Source organism: Pseudorca crassidens, chromosome 16, assembly GCF_039906515.1.
Source record: "Pseudorca crassidens isolate mPseCra1 chromosome 16, mPseCra1.hap1, whole genome shotgun sequence".
Lineage (NCBI taxonomy): Eukaryota > Metazoa > Chordata > Mammalia > Artiodactyla > Delphinidae > Pseudorca > Pseudorca crassidens.
The window spans coordinates 1092026-1113423 of NC_090311.1; positions in this window are offsets into that span (position 1 = coordinate 1092026).

Here is a 21398-nt window from a genome sequence, read left to right on the forward strand (position 1 = left end):
AGCACCTTCTCTGTGCTGTGTGCTATTCTGGACACCATGGCTAAGACGGCAAAGGTCCACAGGAAGCCCGAGGTTCCCGCAGGAGAGCAGGCAGGGAACACGTGCGCAGGCACTCGCTGAGGTGCTGCCCTGCCAGCTTACTGGACGTTTCCTCGTGGAAGCCAAACGCTCACCGTAGGATGTTTGAAACAAGAGAGTTGTACACAGAGTGTGACAAGGGGAAGCAGCCCCTCAGGACTTCACAACACATCCCCAGCATCTCACCATCTCCGTAGCACTCAGCCCCATCCCCAGCGCTCTGACCCTCCTGCACACTCGGCACCACTGAAAACTCTCCCTATATGTTATTAATGTGAAGTATTTACTTTGCCATTCACCTGACCAGTGACACCCTAGTGTTGTAAGTTGAGGTCGTTTCCAGTTTTGCGTGATGAGGTCAAGGAATTCAGAAAAGGTATTTGACAAAATGGAACATCCTTTTTAGGATAAAAACTCTCCACACACTAAAAATAAAGGGAACTTCCTCAATCTGATAAAATGCATCTGGGAAGAGTTCACAGCTAACATCGTATTTAGTGCTGACAGACTGAACACTTGCTCCCTGAGCCTTGGAACAAGGCAGGAGTGGCCACTCTCACCCCTTCTGTTCAACATGAACGAAAGAGCTGTCTGTACAATAAAATAAGGAAAAGAAATGAAGGTCATACAGATTGGAAAGGAAGAAGTAAAACTGCCTTTGCTTTCAGGCAGCGTGATCATCTACGTAGGAAAGCCTAAGCAATCTACAGAAAATGTCACTGAATAAGTGAATTTAACAAGGTCATGGAATACAAGTTAATATTCCGAAATCAACTATATGGCTATATATCAGAAATGAACACTAGAAAAATAAAATTTTAAATCATTTCCATTTACAGTAACGTGAAAATTAAAATGTGTAGGAATAAATGTAACTAAAGATGTACAAGAAACCTACAAAACATGGAGGATTAAAATTAAAGAAGACCTAAGTAAATGGGGAGATACGCCATGTTTGTAGGTTGAAAGGTTCAGAGATACTAAAGTGTCAGTTCTCCTCAATTGATGCATAGACTTCATTCAACCCCAATCTAATCTCAGAAGGCTTTTTTTGTTTGAATTCTTTTTTAGAAATTAACAGGTTGATTCTAAAATATATATGGAAATGTAAAATACATAGAAGAGTTTTGAAAAAGAACAAAGTTTGGGTACTTACACTGCTTGATTCAAGACTTACCATGAAGCTACAGAAATGAAGACAGTTCTGTTGGCATGAGGACAGACACGTAAATAAATGGCGCAGAACAGAGAACCCACATTTACGTGGTCATCGATTTAGACAAAGGTGCTAATTCAATGGGAAAAGAACAGTCTTTTCAGTGGATAGTGCTGGGATCAACTGGACATCCATATGAGACAAAATAAACCTTGACGCACACGATACCAAAATTAACCTAAAACTGGATCACAAACACAAAAGCTAAAGTTATGACACTTCTAGGAGCACATGAGGACATTTTTGAGACTTGGAGCAAGTGAGGATTTCTTAGAGAAGACACCAAAAGCACTGTTCATAAATGAAAAAGAAAAACATTGCACTTTATCGAAATTTTTAAACTCTGTTCTTTGAGAAACACCGTTAATAAAATGAAAAGAGCAACCCTTTTTACACTCCAACGTCCATCAAGAAAATGGTCAGAATAAGAATCCTGAAGTCTGCACACAATGGACTATTATTATTATTGTTCTATTATTCTGTTATTCAGTAACAGAAACGGCATAAGACAGGCTCAGGAACACCAGACACAAACGCACACAAAGGGGTGACAACATTTACATAATTTCTGAAGAAGGTAACTCTCTCTCCAGTGACAGAAAATGGATCAGTGGTTGCTGGGCCCGGGTGGATTTTGTGCAAGGGGCACAGGAAGGAACTTTTTGGAGAGAAGGAAACATTCCTGATCTCGATTGTAGTGGTATTACATGGTGTATACGTTTGTCAAAACTCACGAAAATGTCCACTGAACAAAGGTGCATTTTAGGTAAGAAAATCATACCTCAATAAGGTGAATCTAAAATGTTTGAAAAGGAAAATGAATTGATCATCACGATTATGTACATCTACAATTTCTTATGCACAATAACATAAACCCGAATCCTCTAAAATTGGGAACTTGTTTTTTAATTTGTTTATTGGCATAACCTGGAAAGTCATAATCTGGGAAATACAGCAAAACAGTCTTCATGCCCTGCTCAGCCTGAGAATCCATCTGTATTGTTTCCCATAGGTTGAGACGCTCGGATATGGGCTCAGATGTGGGTTCCCCCATCCCGTTGTTTGTGGTACGTGATACGTGGGGCGCGTAGACCATCACCTTTCTAAAATCTGGTTCCTAAATTATATCTGGCCCCAAGGGTTTCAGATAAGCGATGTGGAGCTTTAATTGTGACAGCTCCTGAGAAAACAGCCCCCGTTCAGACCTGCGCTTTCATCCTTAGAAAACGCACTCCCAGTGTCATGAGTCTCAAAACATAATAGCCAGAGGCTGCTCTCCATCCGGAGCCTGCAGAGCAGCAGCCCCTGGCTGGGAGCAGGGCTTCCTCCTCACCCACACGGGGAGGGCGCCCGCGAGGGAGGGGCCGCAAGGATGAGAGGCTGAGAGCCCGGGCCTGGACCTCACACCTCATGGCCTGCTCCACCAGCTGAAGCAGAACCTCCACGGAAGGGAATCGCTAACCAGGGAGACTGGGGCTCCAGCGTCCCAGGACGCACTCTGCAAACCCTGGACGTTGAGGAAGCTGGCTCTTGGAGAGCGAGCCCTCACCACCAGGCCTGATGCTCGGTCTGCAGGACGCCTGTCCTGCCTTCAGAGGTCCTCTCTAGCTCCTCTTTTTGGTTTGTTCTTAATCCGCTCCATAAAATTAGTGGCACCATAATTGTCCCCAAAATTTTCCTAAGGTTTGAGGCAACAAGCCCGGCCTGGGCCTTGCAGCCTGGACCCCTCGGCCACTCGCCCGGAGAGCACTGACCGATCCTGACCTTCCCTGCGGCCCTACCAGGGGGTGAGACCGTCACTCGCCTTTGGAGGAAATTAGAGTGAATTTGGGGTCCTCGTGGCAACGTCTCAGCAGCCTCTGCAATGAGCCGCCTCCGAGCACACGCGACGCCTGCTGCTCTGGCAAAGGTGCGCAACTCCTCTCCTTTGGCGAGACAGATTGCTGACGGGACCAGATTATTTACATAATATCGTGCAGGCAGAAATGCTGGCATTTCCGTGATTCCGGCTGGCAAGTGCTCACATTTCCGCATGGGGCTGTCCACGGTGGGCCAGCCCTGCCCAGGGACCACCCGGCCAGAGGTTAATCCTTTGTAGCCAAAAGGACAAATTGGTTCCCGGATTGTTGAGTCCCAAATGATAACTGAAACAAAGTCAGGGATATCGTACAAGGAGAACCTGTCTCTGAGTTGGCGCTGCTCTTCTAAAGCTGTCGAGGCTCCCGACGTGTCTCAGCTGCTCTTGAGGCTCGAGCGAGAAGCTGGTGTTCCTCCCGCCGACCGGCGTTTGAGGAAGTACCAGCTCTTGCTTCAATAATCAGCGTTGCTCGCACGGGCAACCCACAGCCTCCATTTTTCAAGGATCCTCAACTCAGCTGTCATTTCTATTTTGCAACTTTGTATTTATCAAATCGGCTTTAGGAAGATCCGTCTCCATTGTCCCTTGCTCGAATCTTCAGAAGAATTCAAAAATACCCGAACTTTATTTTACAAGAAAAAACCCTCCGCAATATCTTAGCCCTTAATCAACAGCAGTTTGTGAGCACACGTCTCTTCCTTCCCCCTCTTTCCTGAGGTCTGCATAGAAAGGATCCTGTTGGTTTTATCTGTTGATGTGGAGACTCAGCCCTGCGTGGAAGTGAATGGATGGTGAAGGAGCAGGTAAACACAGGAATAAAGGGTCCACTAAGTGGAAATGGTTTAATGAGAAGATACCATTCTGTTAAATGTTGACATTATTTTGAGTAGGGGCCTGCTCAAAATTAAATCTCACTACTTATGTGCACTACATATGTCTCTCTATTAAAATGAACTGCTCACTGATGCGTTTTGGCCAACAGACTACATCTTTGCTTTGGTGGATCTCGTAAATCACTTACTGTCAGCTGTATTATTTCCTCTGTTTTTAAGGGAAATGGTAGGAAACACAGAAGCACCTCCACCAGCCCTTCGGTGAAGGAAGTGCGTCCCTGTGTGCTCTTGGATGCAGGCTAACGTCACCTGGACTGTATTTTAAAGCCAGTTTTTCTGAGGAAGGAAGGAAAGTAGGAAGGGAGGGAGGGAGGGAGGGAGGGAGGGAGGAAGGAAGGAAGAGAGAAAGAAAGAACGAAAGGGAAAGAGAGAAAGAAAGAAGAAAAGAAAGAGAAACAGAGAAAGAAAAAAAGAAAGGAAGGAAGGAAGGAAGAAAGAAAAAAGGAAAAAAAAGGTTGGTCACCTGGACCCCTGAAAGCCTTTTTCACGCATTTGAGGATGGTTATTAAGTCACTACTCAAAGCCCCATCTCCTAGTGGCTGAAGGTAATTCCAGTGTCCTGATGTGGGTGGTCCTTTTAGGGTGACCCCAGACACTGGCCTCACCTCTGTTACAAAGGCCACGTGTTTTCAAATCTTCTATTTAAAATATTTACTTATTTCTACCCGGTAATATCTTATTGAAACAGGTTCACTCCTAAAAGCAGGGCTGTCTGGGGTAAAATTATAATTAATTAGGAATACCTCTTTGCGCGTTACACGAGCTACTCGAATTCACCATTTGTTCATATCTTAGGGAAATTCAAGTCTAATAAGAAAAATTAGTAAAAACCAAATGTTTCACTTTCTTGTTATATGTATTTATGTTGTTTGTTCCTCTATTAAACAGAAATATACTGTTAGTAATATTAAGAGTGTTCTAATATTATACTATGCATTGTTTATTTAGTAGGAAGTGTTTACTATCCTCTTAAATATAAAGTTAAAATGTGTTAATATAAAAAAAAGACTTTCTATTAATGCAAGGGCTCTTATATATCCTCTGGTGTAATTTCCTTTTGAAAATTTTAATGTCATGCAGACTTTTTAAATTCATTCCTGGGTATTTCCATCTTTTGTATTGTCATTAGGAATGTGACTGTCTTCCATCACATAGTCCAACTCGTGTGGTTTGTAAACAGAAATGCTACTAATCTAAACATACATTTAAAATGTTAAAACTCTTGCTTCTGGTTTTCTCTCTTTGATTATTTATTAGACATTCTCTTGGATTTTTCAGGCAGGGAATCCCATTAACTGATTTGAAATGACGGTGTTAACGCTGTTTAAAGCTAAATTAAGATATCCCCGAGAATGGAAAAAGCAAGACAGATAGTTTTTCAAACCACAAATAGATTTAATTAAACTGTTTATTTTTTGAAATGAGGCCAACGACATATTTACTTTACAACTTGTCCTATCAGAACATGTTAAATGCCCTGCCTTGAATAATAAACCATTTCCAGCAATTCTTTAAGAAGAACAGCCTTCCTGGCAGGTCCTGCTGGCCCGGGCAGGGCGGCGCTGGGGGCCTGGGTCTTCAAGCCTCGACCTCACCGCGCGGTTTCTTCTGCTGTCGCCGTGCTGGGCTCAGAAGCCACCTTCTGCCGGCGCTCGTGGGCCAGCAGGAGACATCGCCCAAAGCTCACAGCCGAGCTGCAGGGGGTACGATTACCCACCCGCCCGGCAGCCGGCAGCCTCACCCTCCAACCTCCAAAATGAGTCCAGGATCAATTCCTCGAACAGCCTTGTTAGTTAGAAGATTCATTCAAAACTAAAAGCCTGCTTAAAGCTGCAGATTCCGCCTGTCCCAGCCAGAGCCCAGGAAACAAACCAGACAGGAGCCCCTGAAATTTCGGGGAAACAGAGAACCACAGTCCCGTCCCCCTCACGGCTCCAGGCCAGCTTCTCCGGGCTCCCTCGGGGTCTCGGTGCTTGACCCGCGAAGGGGATGGCGCTCCAGCGGTGCCCTGGGGAGGCCTAGGGGAGCGGGCCATGGGGTGGGGGGGTGCGGAGTGGGACGGTGGGCCACACCCAGAGAGGACACAGACTCCCGGGGGGCAGCTGGGGCTGCTTGGGTGGCGGCGTGGGGCTCTTCCCAGGGCTCAGAGACTGACCCTGCGGGGATAGGAGATTGGCTGTACTTCTAACCACACGCACGGTTTAGAGAAGGCCACCATCCTGGTCCCGGGCAAAGCGCTGTGTTTCTCTGGCCGGACTTTCCGACCCAGGTCCTCATTCAAGGCACAGAGCACAGATGCTTCCCAGCTCCCCAAGGGTGCTTAGGGGAGAGGTAAACCTGACACCGTGGGCGCCCACAGGGCCCCGCTCTCCTGCTGACCCTGGGAGGGAGGGACAGGGACCCAGCCTCTGGACACAGCTGTCCTCATCCTTCAGAGCCCACTGGCTCCTCCCAGCCGGGACGCTCCCCTCCCCTTCCTGGCTGACTCCTGAGCAGCATGGCTTCCGGCTTCCGAGGGTGCTGAGCCAAGGCGGGACCACCCCCTCCACTGTCTGGGGGCCCCCTACCCCCTCGTGGCCTTCACTTGTCCCCTCAGACTCTTCCAGGTCCCTTTCCTCGGGGACCCCTCCCCTGTTCCGCTGGTGCCAGTGACTGGGCTTGTCCTTTCGTGGGGGTGCAGGGTCCGGGGGGGTTCACCTCCCCGGCTGGAGCCGCCTCAGCCAACTTCCCCAAGCCACCGAAGAAGCCGCCTGCGAGGACGCAGAGCAGGAGCCTGGGACAGACAGGCCAATGGAGCCTGGGACAGCTGGAGCCTCAGGGGCAGAGACAGCCTGAGGCCAGGAGGCTGCTGCCGCCCCTGGCAGCCCCAGCGCATCAGCACCCAGGACGCGCCGTCCAGCCAGGTGTCCACCATGGTCAGCTTTGTTCCCCCTTCTCAGGGGACCCCACCCCAGGCAGAGCTCTCAGCGGTGACCCTCAACACGCTGGGACCTCTCGTGCAAATCGGGGGCACAGCGCCAAAGTCCCCACCCACTGGCCTGAGTGACAGCATGACTGTGAAGTTCCTTGTTGTGACCAAAACCAGGGACAGGAGGGGCAGGGCAGTGGCTGCCAGACGAGGGGCCGTGCAACTGTTTTTGTGCAGAAGCAAAGGGCCGACGTTAATTAAGCTCGGCATGAAATAGTCACAAGACCAGAAATAAAACCTTCGTGAGACGGAGTCAGAGTCGCACGAGGAAACCTGCTCACGGATGAGCACCGTCTGTGCCAGCACCGAGGAGTGCGTCCAGGGTGTCAGCTGTGTGGTTGGTGGGCACCCTCACAGGTGCCCCGCGTGCGCACTTTGGGTCGTGCACCTGCTCTAACTAGGCCTTGGGTGTCACCCGTTTCCAGACCCGGGGAGTCTCCTTGGCGTCCAGGGGCTACTTGTGACCAGCACAGCTGGGGCGGGTGCTCACTGTTGCCCCCCGGGGGACAGCTTACCTGTCACCTGCGCCTGCAGAACCCAGGGGCCCTTATCCATGCTGGCCAGGGAACTCTGCTGGGCTCCCCTCCAAACCCCAGACGCAGGAAGGTGAGCCCTAGGGTTGGAGGGGGACACAGGGGCTCCCTGCGGGCAGCCTGACTCTCGCAGGTAGATGGGAAGACCGCCGCCCTCCCCTGAAAGAGGAGACGTGGCAGGCCCTCGGACATCCTCGCAGGAGCGCAGTCCTGGCCAGCGGATGTGTGTGGGGCCTCCAGGCGTCTCCCTCAGCCCCCGTGCGACCTCGGCAAAGCCGCTGAGAAGCGCCCATGGCCGGCAGGTGAGGTGAGGGCCCAGCCAGCTTCTAGCCCGGGCACCAGGCTGCCCGCTGGGTGCGGTCCTGGCTCTGAGCTCAACCGCGTGGGGAAGCAGCCTTCGCACCCACTGCACGGCCTTGTGCTGCCTCCTCCTCCCCGCCAGGCCTCTGGTCTGAGTCAAAGAGCAAGTTTATGGAGCGAACTCTTCACCTGGCTTTCAGATAGAGGCCTTGCAGCGCACGCGCCACAGTGACAGAAGCGCTCCCCGCGGGCTGCACCGCTTTTCAACCGCGGAAAAGGCGAGCCAGAGCGGCCGCTCCAGGCTATTTTAAGCACAGACTTAGAAGTAAAAGCAGCTGTGAAGTGAACGGGTTTAGGAACATTTCCATCTCCTAGAGTGTTGGAGCCGAGGACCTGGCCAGCGGGCCCAGAGGCCTGAGTCCTCCGCTGGCCAAGCTGTGTGTCCAGGCCTCCGCCGCCAGCCCTGCTCCGTGTGTGGTGCGTCCTGGATGCGGGCAGGCAGTCCGGTCTGGCAGGCCCTGCAAGCGCCGAGGGGCAGTGACTCCCCCGGTGAGGGGCTGGACAGAGGCCAGGGCGGGCGTGCCCAGCGGGGCCCCACCACCACCCGGGACGGCGAGAAGAGAGCACGGCCCTGCCCGACCCTCCCAGAGCCGGCCGGCGGGGCTCATGTGGCCGGATCTTTCCCTAGGACCGCCCCTAGGGCTCAGGCCACGGTCCCCGATGGGGTTTGGGGACCCTTCCTGCATTCCTCTGCCGCCAGGTGCCTGCGCCCTTGGCTACCTCTCCCTCTCTGTGCCCCCCACCCCACTGCTGCAGGGTCCCCGGTGGCCACGTCCTGCCCGGCGTGTATGGAGCTGGACACCTAGACACAGACGGCAGGGCTTGGGGTGGTACCTCCCCCAGTGGAGACCTTGGTGAGGCCGTGAAGCACCAGGTCTCAGGACCCCCGTTAGCCCGTGTGCAGAGAGAGGTCGGTGCTGAGGGTCCTGTCTCTGGTTCCTACTCGGCTGTGCTCACAGGGGTGCTCTGAGCCGGCGGGAGCCCACCGTGGGGTGCTCACCCCCAGGCCGGGGTCTTCAGCCTCAGGCACCGGGCTTCCCCCGGTTTGCGGCCTGACTGCTGGTCTCTCACCTCCCCAAGGAGAGCAGCTCTCTGCCTGAGTGCCCCCTGCCCCGCCCCACCTCGAGCAGCGCAGAGGCCTGGATGTCATCTGCTCCAGGGCCCCGGGCCCTGTCCTGAGGCGGGACACAGGGTCCCTGCTCACTGGGGGGCCTCCTGGTGCATCACCTCCCGGGCTTTCCTACTTCCCTGCGTCTCCTCTGTCTCAGCCTCTTATGCCCACCCCAACCCCAGGCCTCTGGACTCTGTCTGGCCCCCTGGAGGCCTAGAAGTGGGGGGAGGTTCCCACATTCTGGAAGGGGAAGGGGGAGGGGGAGGAGAGGGAGGTGGGAGGAGGAAGGAGGCGGGGATGGCGATGGAAGTGGAGGGAATCCAGCCCTCCTGGAGCTCTGGTCCGCAAGTGGAATTTCCAAAGCGCAGCCGATACCTTGGAGCAGGAAGGCCGGTCTGTTCAAATTGTTAAGCGGGTCGGCGCCGTTGCTGCTCTCCAGGTCCGCTGTGCAAGGCCACCCTGCCCCACAGTTTCAGGAGAAGCCCAGCTCCAGAGGAGCCCAGCACCCTTCTTCCCTCCTCCTCCCGGTCGAGGCCGGGGCCCGGCGCTCAGCTGTCCTCAGCGCACGTCTGGCCGGCGAGGCAGGGCCAGGTGGACCCCGGGGCGGGACGCCTGGTGGCAGCTGCTAGCCGTGCAGAGGTGCCAGGGCCATGTCAGACGCCCCCTCAGCCGCCACCAGGGACCCCCAGCTCCCCGACGGCAGGTGGCTCCGTCCCCCTCCCGCTCTGTTTCCTCTCCACAGCCTCCCTCTGCCCTGGCCGAGACCTTGATCTTGGCTGCATAAATGTCACACCTGTCCCCTTGTCAGTCTTCTCTTCGCCTGAAAACAGATGCCTCCTTTCAAAGGGTGGCACCTACTTTGAGCAAAAAGGTAAATGTGGGTTTTTAATTTCTCATCGAGGCTTGAGGGCAGGTGGGCACGACCCTGCCCCCCGGCTCCGTCCCCTCCCCCATCTCCTCCACGCCGGACTCAGAACCCACCCAGCTCCCTCTCAAGAGATGCCCATCCCTCCTGAAACGTTCCCTCAGCACCTCACCTGCGCACACCCTGATCCCTGAGGGAGGGTGTGGGCAGGTTGCTGTCCTGACCTGGGCTCCAGGCACTAGGGCATTCTGGTGGCACAGGGCAGAGGCAGCCTGGGGTGCTGGTTTCCCTCGGTCCCGATGCTGGGGCAGGTCCTGCAGGGCAGCGTCTGTTTCAGAGTCAGCTCATCCTGTGGCCCAGCAGGGGCTGTGCTGCCAGGCCCCATTCCCCAGGCCTCAGCTGCGGAGCACGGGGCTGAGAGCAGGACGCCTGGGAAGACGGGCCTGTCAGGGCACCAGCCCACAGCACCAGAAACCAGGTGCAGAATTCCCGCTTTCCCCTCGACCTCTAGGAAGATTCGATGCTCTTGGTGAGGTGCGTGACGGCGAGTGGAAGGAAAGTGGGACACTTGCAGATGGCTGCCTCCAGCATGCGACGGCCGCAGCCCACACCGTGGGCAGCTCTGAGCCCCAGGACAAACTTGTTCTCGTCCCAGCAGCTCAGATCTGCCGCCTCGCGACCCTCAGTGCGGCGTGGACGCTGACCTTTGCCCTGCAGAGCTGGCCCCTGTGCACCCAGGGGATCTCTGCTGGGGAGGGGGGCTGACTGATGCGGGGGCTCGACAGTCACCCGACGCGTGCACTGCTCGCGCTTACGGCCCGGCGTGAGGACATCAGGAGGCGGCAGGCGAGGACCAGCTGGCAGCCTCTTTCAGGCCACAAATTACTTTTTCAGCAGGAAGAGGCTTGTCTTTGCCAGAAGGTGTGGGAGGCAAGTGCGGACATACTTTCTTCCTTTAGAGTGTCAAAGGACCAGGAGGTCTGAAAGCGCCCGCTGTAGGGTCAGAGGTGAGCCCGCCACCGGGGGGCCAGCCTCGACCTCAGCCACCAGCCATGCCGCCCTCGGGTGTCTGCTGTGCTTTGGGACAGCTCGCGGGTGTGATTGCGATGCTGTCTCTTGCTCCCCGGGAGCTGCCATCTCTCTGGGTGGCACTGAACATCTGTGGCCTGAGTACCTTTTCGGCAGCCCGACCTAGGGGCTCTCCCTATTAGTATTCGGTAAGTCACAGCAGCCGGCCCGGGGAGCTGCTGCTCCGGTGAGCCCCACCAGCCACATGGCCCTCACTCCCTTTCTGGAAGCAGGTGGCCCTGCCCCAGGCTGCCGGTTCTTTCCTTCTGAGTCCAGAAGTCCACTCTGGCACACGAGCGCTTTCTTGCACCACCACGTGGATGCCGCTTTAGCACCAGAGATGACCCGTGTGGGCGGGATGGGGACGGGTCTGCTCTGGGGCCAGGCCAGAGTCCAGCCTTCGAGTGGGCTCACCCCTGAAGGGTCTCTGGATTGGAGGTACGGAGGCTGAGCTTGGATCGGGGCTTTCTCGGTCACCGAGGCCTCTGGTTCCAAAAGTGCTGGGTCAGAAGGTGCGTGAGGGTGGGGTGAGGGTGGGGGGAAGGGGGAAGGGGCCTGCGCCCTGGGGTCATCCTTCTGGCCCGGAGGGGGCCAGCCCGCAGGAGGCCCAGTGAGCATGCCCTTGGGTCAGTCCCCTACAGGGTCTCAGAAGTTAACCAAAGAGTTTCTGCGGGAGGGGCTCAGAGCACAGCCCTCTCCTCCGGGGTCTGCTCACAGAGCCACATCTGGGGGCCACTGTTCCTTCACTGGCCGAAATGGCCGCCCTGAGGTCGATGCCTCGCGTGAGTGGCTCGAGGTGCCCCAGAGGTGCTGGCCTGCAGCTGCTCTTCCAAGGAAACACACGGCAGGTCTGGGCATTCGGGGACCTGCACCCCGAGGGGGCCAAAGCTGCTTCAGGCTCCTCGGCTGTGATTTCTCCTTGAGCAAAGGTCACCCCCATCTGCAGGCTCTCTGGGGGCACTCTGACCTCTGAGAGGGTCCAGGAGCGCCCCCCACCCTAGGGTGCACCATGGGAGCAGGGGAAGGAGGGGGTGTCCAGGGAGATTTCAGGTGGAGGAACTGCAGCCCTGGGCCCCAGGAAGGAGGGATCGGCCTGAGTGTCCAGGGTGGGGTGTCCAGCAGCCCGGCCTCCCCTGGCCAAGGCCCCAGCTCTTCCGGGCCCCCTAGAGGGGAGAGCCCCCCGGGAGGAGGGCTCCGTCCCAGCCTAATAATAACTCCCGCGCTGGCCCCAGCTGCCAGGCTATTTTTACAGTCGCTAACCCAGCCCCATGTGACTCAGCAAGGCCCTGCGCTGGGATGAGAAAGTCACACGGTGGCCAGTGGCCGGGACGCGCCAGGCGACCGCGCGTGGGCAGGCCGGGCCCTGGGCACAGTCAGGCCAGGGCCAGTGGAGCCCTCCCGCCTTGGGCCTGGAGCCGTGGGTGCCTGGCAGCCTCCGGCCCTCTGTCCGCCCCACCCACCCCTTTCCTCCCTCCCTGCGTTGCCAGCTCCTCCCCCAAGCGGAGCATGGAAAATCTGATGTCAGAATTCCAGTCTCAGCAAAGAATGTGGCCTGACCTTCACCTCCTGGGGAGCCGTGCTGAGCCCCAGGGGGGCTGGGCCTGGGTCTCCCCGCTCCCTGCAGGCGTCCGGGAGTCCTGGGGGCCACCCACCCTTCTCCCCTCCCTGGCCCCCAATGCGGCCCTGACCCAGCTGCCTCTGGCGGGCTGTCTCACTCTGGCACTGGGTGCTCGAGGTGCCTTCCCGAGTGTCCCCAGGCTGGTCCTGCCCCCAGCAGCCCAGTTCCTGTGAGCAGCCGGCCGCTGGGCCATTTATTACTGGAAGGGTTTCTGGAGCAGGTCACCAGAGCGGAGCAGAGCCGAGGAGCCGGACTCCCCGCCCAGCTGTGTCACTCGACCCCCTGGGCGGTGCGGAGGCCCCGCTTCCGTCCCCTCCTGGGGGAAGCACGTGTGGGTTATGGGGAGGGCGGTGGACACACAGGCACGTGTGGGCCAACGTGCTCACGTGCACACCTGCACATGCTCACGTGTGTGCATGTGCGCACCCATGTGTGTGGGAGCTTTGGTCCCTTTGGAGTAGCTGCCGTTTCTTCAGCGTCCTCTGGTCCAGAGAGGGATGTCCGTCTCACCACCACCTTCCCACCCAGCAGGAGGTTTGCGTGGGCCCAGCCTGTCTCTGTGTGCTCAGGCCTTCCGGCACCCCTGGACTGAGATGGGAGGAGGACCCTGGCAGCCAGGGCCGGCCCCAGGGCGGGGCAGTGGCTCTGTGGGGACGCTGGGCTCGGAGGTGGGGAGGGGCACTGGGGCGACTCTGCCGTGGGCGGGGCTGAACTGATGGGGCACCTGGAGCTGGGGGTGGGGGTGGACTTGGTGAGCCCACCCGAGACCCCAGAGCCCTCCGGCTGGAAAGGGCAGTTCTTACAGGCCCTGGCCCTGCACCTTCCCAGCAGTTCCTTGTAGTTTTGGCCACCACAGCCTCGGCAAACACATGTCCCAGGGAAGGGACGGCGGCCTTGCCTCCCAGTCGGCCTGCGGTGTCTTCCCACCGCCCCACAGTGTCCCGATGCTGTCCAGCTGCGGGGTGCACGTTGTCATGTGTTTCCCAGAATGAGGTCATTAAGAGAGACAGCTCTGCTGGTGTTGACCTTGGACTCACAGTCTTTGCCGTGTCTGTTGGTTGTTTTCTCTGCTTCAAGTATCCGGATGCTGTTATATTTAGGGAAGAACTTGCTTCCTAAAGATGGATAATGACAGTAAATTATACCTTGTTGATTCTGCATCTTTTTTTTTATTCCTAAGTCTGTCTTTCAGGAAGTAAAGGGAAAATAAAAAGATGTATAAGAGCCTTTTTCCACAATGAAAGCACTGTGTTGCTTTTCATTAACTTCAAAATCACTTGGAAAAGAGTCTTCCATTAAAACTATCTGGTTCCCTGCCACGTCCCAGGCGTCCTCTTAAACTTCCCACTAAGATACCCTCGAAGACAAGGAAAAACACAAAACCCCACAGCAGCTGGGGAAACCAGGGCTTACGTGCTCCTCTGAGAATCTGGCAGATATCCCGGGAAGTGTGGCTGGCAGCAATCCCTCTGCTGGCACCCCAGGAGGCTGGATGTCCTCCCACTCAGGACCCCCAGCCTGTGCTCGCTGGAAACCCATGTGGCCCCCTCGGCCATGGGGACTGCTTTCTGAGGCAGCTGTGCTGATTCCTGAGGACCCCTCGAGACTCTGTCCCTTCCGAACCCTGCCAGGCAGGCGGAGGGCTGAGGACTTCCTCTGGGTGCACGTGGACCCTGCCCGGAAGCCTCCCAAGGGGACTGTAGGCCAGGCGAGCAACAGCCGTGACCTCGGGGCCTGGGGCAAAGGGGACTGGAGGACCCAGGAACCCTGGACATGGGGCTGGTGCCCCCAAGGGCTCTGTCCAGCTGTGGGACAGGGTGCAACCAGCCCCAGGTGGACCTGGAGGAAGAAAACCAATGCCACGTGCTGCCGGCTAACACGGGGTGGATCCCTACACACACACACAACAGAATAGCACACACCCGGGCACGCCACCACAGCACACACGTGCACACACACACCCCGCACGCCGCCGACAGCACACACGTGCACACACACCCCCGCACGCCGCCGACAGCACACACGTGCACACACACCCCCGCACGCCGCCGACAGCACACACGTGCACACACCCCACACGCCGCCACAGCACACACGTGCACACACATCACAGAGCTCACATCACAGCCCTGTTTAAGGGCAACAAAGTGTCATCATTCTGATGATTCAACCAGAAGAGCACATCTTTGGAGCTGAGGAACCTGCAGGAAGGCGGGGAGGCCGTAAGGTCAAGGAGGAGCCATGGTTTCCGTGAGGCAAGAGATGCCAGCAAGGTGAGGTGAGCCGAGATGGAAGTAACAGGACATGATGGGGATAAAGGGCCTGAAGCCCTGGCTTTGGATAATAGCACAGCAAGTATAAGGAGCAAGCACTCTGCACACCGAGGCCCGCTCACAGGGGCCCATTGGTGCTGGGAGATGATGACGTCCTTCTGCCCACTTCTGACACGTGAAGGAGAGTTAAGATTTAAATATCAAGGTTGACCTAATTGTTTCGTCAAATGCCGTGTGTCATATAAAGAATACATTTCCTTGCAAGTGTGTGTTAGATCTTTCTCAAGTTTGTTCATATACTAGACCTCAATAATTCCAAAAAACGTTTTCGTAGAGACCACATTTTTTCGTCACAATGAAGTAAACTGGACACGAATAACAACGTGATGCCGTTGCTGAAGCAGCTTAAGCTTGTGGCACTGGGCCCAGGCCACAGGCATGCTAACCCACCACTTCCCCGGACAAGGGACCCGTGGTGCCCCCCACCACCAGGCGAAGGGACAGAGCCGTCCTGCTCCAGACCAGGGCCCCCCAGGGGCCAATGGCCGCAGCCCCGGAGCCGCTACTCCCCGCTGGGCTGTGCCACCTCTCGCGGCTTACATGGAGACCCCAGCAGCTAGCAATTAAAGCAAATCCTCCAAAATAGCTCTTGGGTCAAAGAGACCAGCAAAGGCGCAATCCCAGGGTGCGTAAGACACAGTGAAACTGAAAACACTACTTGTCACAACTCTGGCATGTTGCCATTCTAAATGAGACTGAAGATCTGGAATCAACCAGCTGCATCAGCTAAAAACAAAATTGGGGGAAGAACAGATCATCCCAGAAGAAAAAACTATGAAATTAGAAAAAAGAAAACTGATCAATAACTCCAGCTGCTGGTCTATGGACAAAATAGCCACAAATGAGGAAATCCATGGCCATCAGAATCCAGAAAAAGAACTAAAGTATAAGTGAGCAAAATTATAATAACGGCAGACGTGGAATTAAAATATAAAAATCCCAATGAAAGTAATTTTATCAAAATATAAATTAGCAAAATGGCCTTAAGAAGCGTGAGAAAGACTAGACATGCAAATAACAGTAGAAGATTTTTGAAGAATGTTCTCAAGTTTTCCCTAGTAATCCTCTCAAACATTTAAAGAACAGGCAGTTCCCAAGGTATAAAAACTTTTCTGATAAAAAGACTAGATAGGGCTTCCCTGGTGGCGCAGTGGTTTAGAGTCTGCCTGCCGATGCAGGGGACACGGGTTCGTGCCCCGGTCCGGGAAGATCCCACATGCCGCGGAGCGGCTGGGCCCGTGAGCCATGGCCACTGAGCCTGCGCGTCTGGAGCCTGTGCTCCGCAATGGGAGAGGCCACAACAGTGAGAGGCCCGCGTACCGAAAAAAAAAAAAAGACTAGATAATTCCTAATTCAATTTATGATGCTAGCATAATCTTGATCAGGAAATTGAAACTGATCCAAAAAAGAAAATTATAGACCGCCCAGGTGCAAAAATCATAAACGGAACACTAGCAAATCAAATTCAAGAAGATACGAAAAGAATAACCTATGAAGTAAGGTTTAGCCCAGGAATGCAAAGATAGTTGAATTTCAAGGAGCGTATAAGCTCTACAACGGCCAAAGGTCAAAGAAGAAAACTCTTATCCTCTCAGCAAATGCCAAAGAGCCTTTGATAAACTTCGCAATTCTTTCCCAGCATTCTTAGCAAACTCTGAACAGAATAATACAGAATGTGGAGCAACAGTTATCCTGGTCAATGCTTGCCTGCCAGACTTCTCTCTCCTCTCCAGCCCATCCTGGCGTGGGCATGTGACCCAGGTGTGTCAATCAAAACGTCCTGTTCTCCTGGCCAGAAATGGGCAACTGACCCAGTGATAGCCAATGGAAAATAACGAGACTTTTTTGGGGAATTTTGGAAGAAACATGCTCACCCTTCCTTTGAATTTTTCCCCGAGTGGACATATGGTCTAGAGCTGTTGTAGGCATGTTATGACAAAGAAGAGAGCTGAGCTGGAACACAGAAACACACTTAGAAGCTAGACTGGGATGCTTGATCAAGCCATGCCTGAGTCTCAAAGCCATGTGAGTGAATAAATGCCCTTGAAGCTAGTTTAGTTGGCTTTTCTGTCTTTTGTAATTAAGAGTCTAGACTGATACGGGCTTCGGTCACAACAGACCTATCCCCTTTCACCACTGTTAGTTAATATTGTTCTGAAAATTCCAGCTATTTGTATTTCTACACGATGAAACCATAATTTTATTCTAGAAGGATCAGTAGCTCCCAGCTCACCTCCCCGGATCCCTAATCATGCCAAACCCTGGCTGACATCCCTCAGGTGTTCACTGTGTGCCACGGGCCATGACAAGGGCCCTGGGACCGTCCCATTAATCCTACGAGGGGGAGGAGGCCGCATCCCCGCTCCACCTGAGGCATGTCCCGGGCTTAGGGACACGACTGGCTGGCCTGAGGTCACAGGTAGGTGCCGCGTGGCCCAGCGAGGCTCTTGGTGGTTTCTGCCTGAGTGTTTCCGGCGTGAGAACACGTGTGTCCCCAGGTGGTGGGGACAGGGACGATGGGACAGGGCCCCGCCCAGTCTCGGGGTCCCAGGTGAGGGTGTGGCCAAAAGGCCAGGGCTCAAGGTCTGTTGCAGCATTAGGTCACCTGAGCTGCTGGTCGGTGCCTCCTGAGAAGGAGCCGTCTGGGTCGAGCCTGGGCCGACAGGAGCCAGGGCTGGGGTGAGGGTGGCTGTGAGGTTCCATGATAGACGGATGTCTGTGCCTGCTTGGAAACGCCAACTTCCATCCAAGACCCAACCACGCAGCTTGCAGCAGCAGAGAACACTCACCACCTTGCCCCACCGGCTGAGCGGATCACTTCAACACAGACGCCTGCCCAGAGCAGCCTGCAGGTCCAGCTCATCGGGGACGAGACGCCCGGGTCCGGGCCCCCTCTCCGCAGCCGGACGCTCACTCCCAACCATGCTGACTTGGACGTCGGAAGCCAGACGGGCTCTCCTTCCAAGGATGATGGGTCTCTTCCCTCCTGAGTCCCGGGTGGGGGCTCCTTCCCTCCCCGGCCGCAGAGTCTGACACGCTCCAGCCTGCACGCCTGACCCGCAGACACAGCGGGCGTCGGGCTGCCCTCACGCCACCCTGGGGCTGCAGGGGGCTCCGCGGGCCAGCTCTGGCCCAGCAGAGGGAGCTGCCTTCTGCCCTCTGCCCAGCTCTCTCCCTCCGTCCCTCCACCCTTCTGTCTGTCCCAAGAAACTGCCGACTTCATCCTGCCTCCGGGCCTTTGCACTTGCCGTTCCCTCCCTGGAGCTCGCCGCCCTGGCCCAGCAGTAGCTGGCTTCTCGCCCCTCAACCTTCCGCTCATTGATGCAGTGAGCCCGGGGCCCAGCACGGCTCCGGGGTTTGCACTCAGAGGTGATCCGCCCCGCTCGATGGGGCCCGAGAGCAGGTCAGGGAGTCCGAGTCTGGGGGCTGCCTCCTGCCCTATGCACACTCCCGGCTTCCTGGCCCTGAGGGTGAAGCACGTGGGGACCGGGACCCTCGGGAGCTCCACGAGGGAGGGTCAGCTGCACGTGGCTGAAAGCTGTCAGCTGCATCCCTGTTTGCCGAGAAGAGTCCAGAGCCCCGAAGGGCGCAGGGGTCGGGGACCCTGCTGAGCCCTGAGCAGCCAGGCCGTTTCTCAGGAGCTGCAGCTGGCACGTCGGACCGTCTGCACCACTGGAGGCCCACAGGCTGTCCCACTGGTGCCCAGGGAGCAGGAGGGCAGGGTCGGTGGCTCTGTGGGCAGATGGGGGCGGCCAGGATGACCGTCCTCGGGGTCAGGCGGGGCTGGGTGAGCGCCCACCCCCGGCCCCAGGACCTCCCTACCCCATTCGTCCGGGGGCAAACGCTCTTTCCCTGGCTGACCCGGCCAGCCCCGAGGGCCAGCGCAGTGGGTCCGGGCTCCGCTGGGCTCTGTGTGTGCCTTGCCGTGGCCTCCAGTTGGCCAGCGCCCCTGCAGGAAGCCAGGGGTTGCCCTGCCACGTCCCCACCACTGCTAGCTTTTCTTCTCTCCAGGAGGTGCACTCAGCATCCCCCGAGGACACCCCAGGTGACCCCGCGTTCGCTCCCGTCTCATTCCTCAGGCTCAAAGAAGCGAACGAGGAACTGCTTTTGTTTCAGGAATGTTTCTGTCTCCTGCTGACGCTTGTGCGGAGAAGTCGCTCTGTCTGGGACATGACCACTTCCTGTCCACCGGGAGGGCCCGTCTGTCCAGATGTCACGGTCCCTGTGTGTGCTGACTTGGGACATTGCTGACTGTTCTGTGCACTTTGCAGGGTTTCTGCCTGGTCCTCGTAGTAAACTACAAACTCAAATTGGCCGGGACCGGCAGGTGGAGAGCCAGGCCAGCCGGTTCTGACCTCCGGGCCTGTGGTGAGCCTCCCTGGGACCACCTGGGGCTGGTGGGCAGGAAGCTGGGCCGGCCTCCGTGGCGTCAGCTCCCAGCAGGTGCGTGAGATCGGTTCCCAGGGTGCTTGGCCCAGAACTGGCTGCTGAGAATCCAACTGCTAATAAGGCCTGAGACGTGGTCACCTGCCAGACGGCCTGCGTGGTGCCCAGAGCCTCGCTCTCCAGTCCTCCCAGCCAGGCTCGCCCACTGGATCTGTGAGGCTGCCTGCTGCTCGCGGGGCCCGGGTGCTCCTGGCATGGCCGGGGGCGTGCACACCTGTGTTGGTTTGTCGGGGTGTCAGGCTTCTCAAGGACCAGGGCCTCTTCATAGAAATGCTGATGCTGGGGCCCACCCCAGGGGGTCCGAGGTGTAGCCTGGACTCAGGACATCTCCTCTGTGACAAAGACTGGGAACATGCTGACAGCTCACAAGGTGCTTTCACACACTCCTGCTTGTGGAACCTCACGCCTTGCCGTCCACAGCCCAGGACGCTGGGCTCCAGGAGGCCAACCACTGGCTGACGTCGTGGGGAGTGAGAAGCTGAGTGCCCCCCTCACCACAGCCCCCCTCGCTGCAGCCCCTCTGCTCCCCCCAACCTTCCTCAAGTCACTTCAAATCCCAGTTTGGCCAACTCAGATCACCCAGGGTCATCGGGAAAGGATGCAGAGACTGAAACTCACTGAGACTGAAGGTCCAGCCGGGCGCTGCACTGGGGCAGGTCCAGCGCCTCCGTTTCAAGGTGTCCTGGCAGGGGGACGGCTGACCTGGAGTGAGGCAGAGGCTGGAAGGTCCACAGGTCCAGGTCCAAGTTGTCCAGGAGACACAGGGGCTGCACCGTCAATGATGTGTGGGCCTCAGGCTGCTTTGGGGCGGTGCATGGGTGCGGGGAGAGGAGCGTGGCCCCAGCAGGGACGCTCGGCCGAGGTGTGACGGGCAGGGATTCGGGGGTGGCGGGAGCGAGCCCTCATGCCCACCCTCGGCGGGGAGGGAGGCCCGAGTCGCGGGCTTCACACCCTCTGGATGCCGTATCACAGCCGGCAGTGGCCGTGGCGGCCTTGAGCGCCTCCCTGGGTGCACAGAGCAGGCCCCCCGCGCCCCCCAGAGCCACCTGCCTGACCGGGGGAGGCAGAAGCCAGAGGCAGCCCAGACCCCAGGGCTCCCATTCTGAGGGCTTCCTCAGAGCCTCGCTCCTCTGCCTAGCGTCCGGCGGCCTCCGCTGGGACGATGTATAATCTTCTCGCCAAGTTGAAACGTGAGCCACCGACTTAAGCTGAGGACACTCCGGCCCGGGACGCGCTGCCTGTGCTGTGCAAGGACGGCCCCTGGCCCCCAGGCCTGGCTCTGCGGCCCCCGGATCCCAGTTCACGCCCAGAGGCCGGCCGAGTGTCTGCTGTGACAGATGGGTATGACCCGTGGGGGGACCCAGGACACCGAGCCTTGGGCTGACAATGAAGGCTGGTGCGGGGCCCCTCCGTCCCACCCTGTTCTGTCCCGTCCTGCTGACAGGGAAGGCCCTGGGAGAGCCTGAGGGCCAGGCGGCCTTTGGAAAGAGACCCCAGCGCTCAGCTAGGGTGCGAGGGGGCTCCATCCTGCCTTGAGCCCCTGTCTCTCCTGCTCCTTTTATGGACACAGGCCCCTCTGATGTCTGGCGGGGGCCAACCCCGCCAGGTATGAGCTCACAGGTGAGGACGGGCCCCTCCCAGCTCAGCTCCGGGGATGACCATTGCGAGGCTGAGCCCCCCTGGGAGGCAGTGGCGGTCGTCTCCGGGCACTTCCCAGGGTGCTACAGGGCCACATGGGCCCAGCCGGTTTCAGGAGGGAACAACAGGGAGTGCTGGGGGGTGGATGGGCGTGAACGGGGGCCTCCCTACAGGCCCCCAGCTCCACCTGCCACGTTCACCAGCCTGAACACAACAGCTCACCTTGCATTTGTGATTCAGAGACCGTCCATCAAGAACGAGCTCCCACAGTCTCCAAAAGCCAAGGATACTCCCAGGAGGGGCAGAGCCCCTGAGCCCCCCTCACCACCCATCAGGAGGGACCGGCTGCCCGGGCGGTGGGCTGTGCATCTCTGCACCCGGCCCGCAGGGCGATCCCGGGGCCCCTGCTCTGA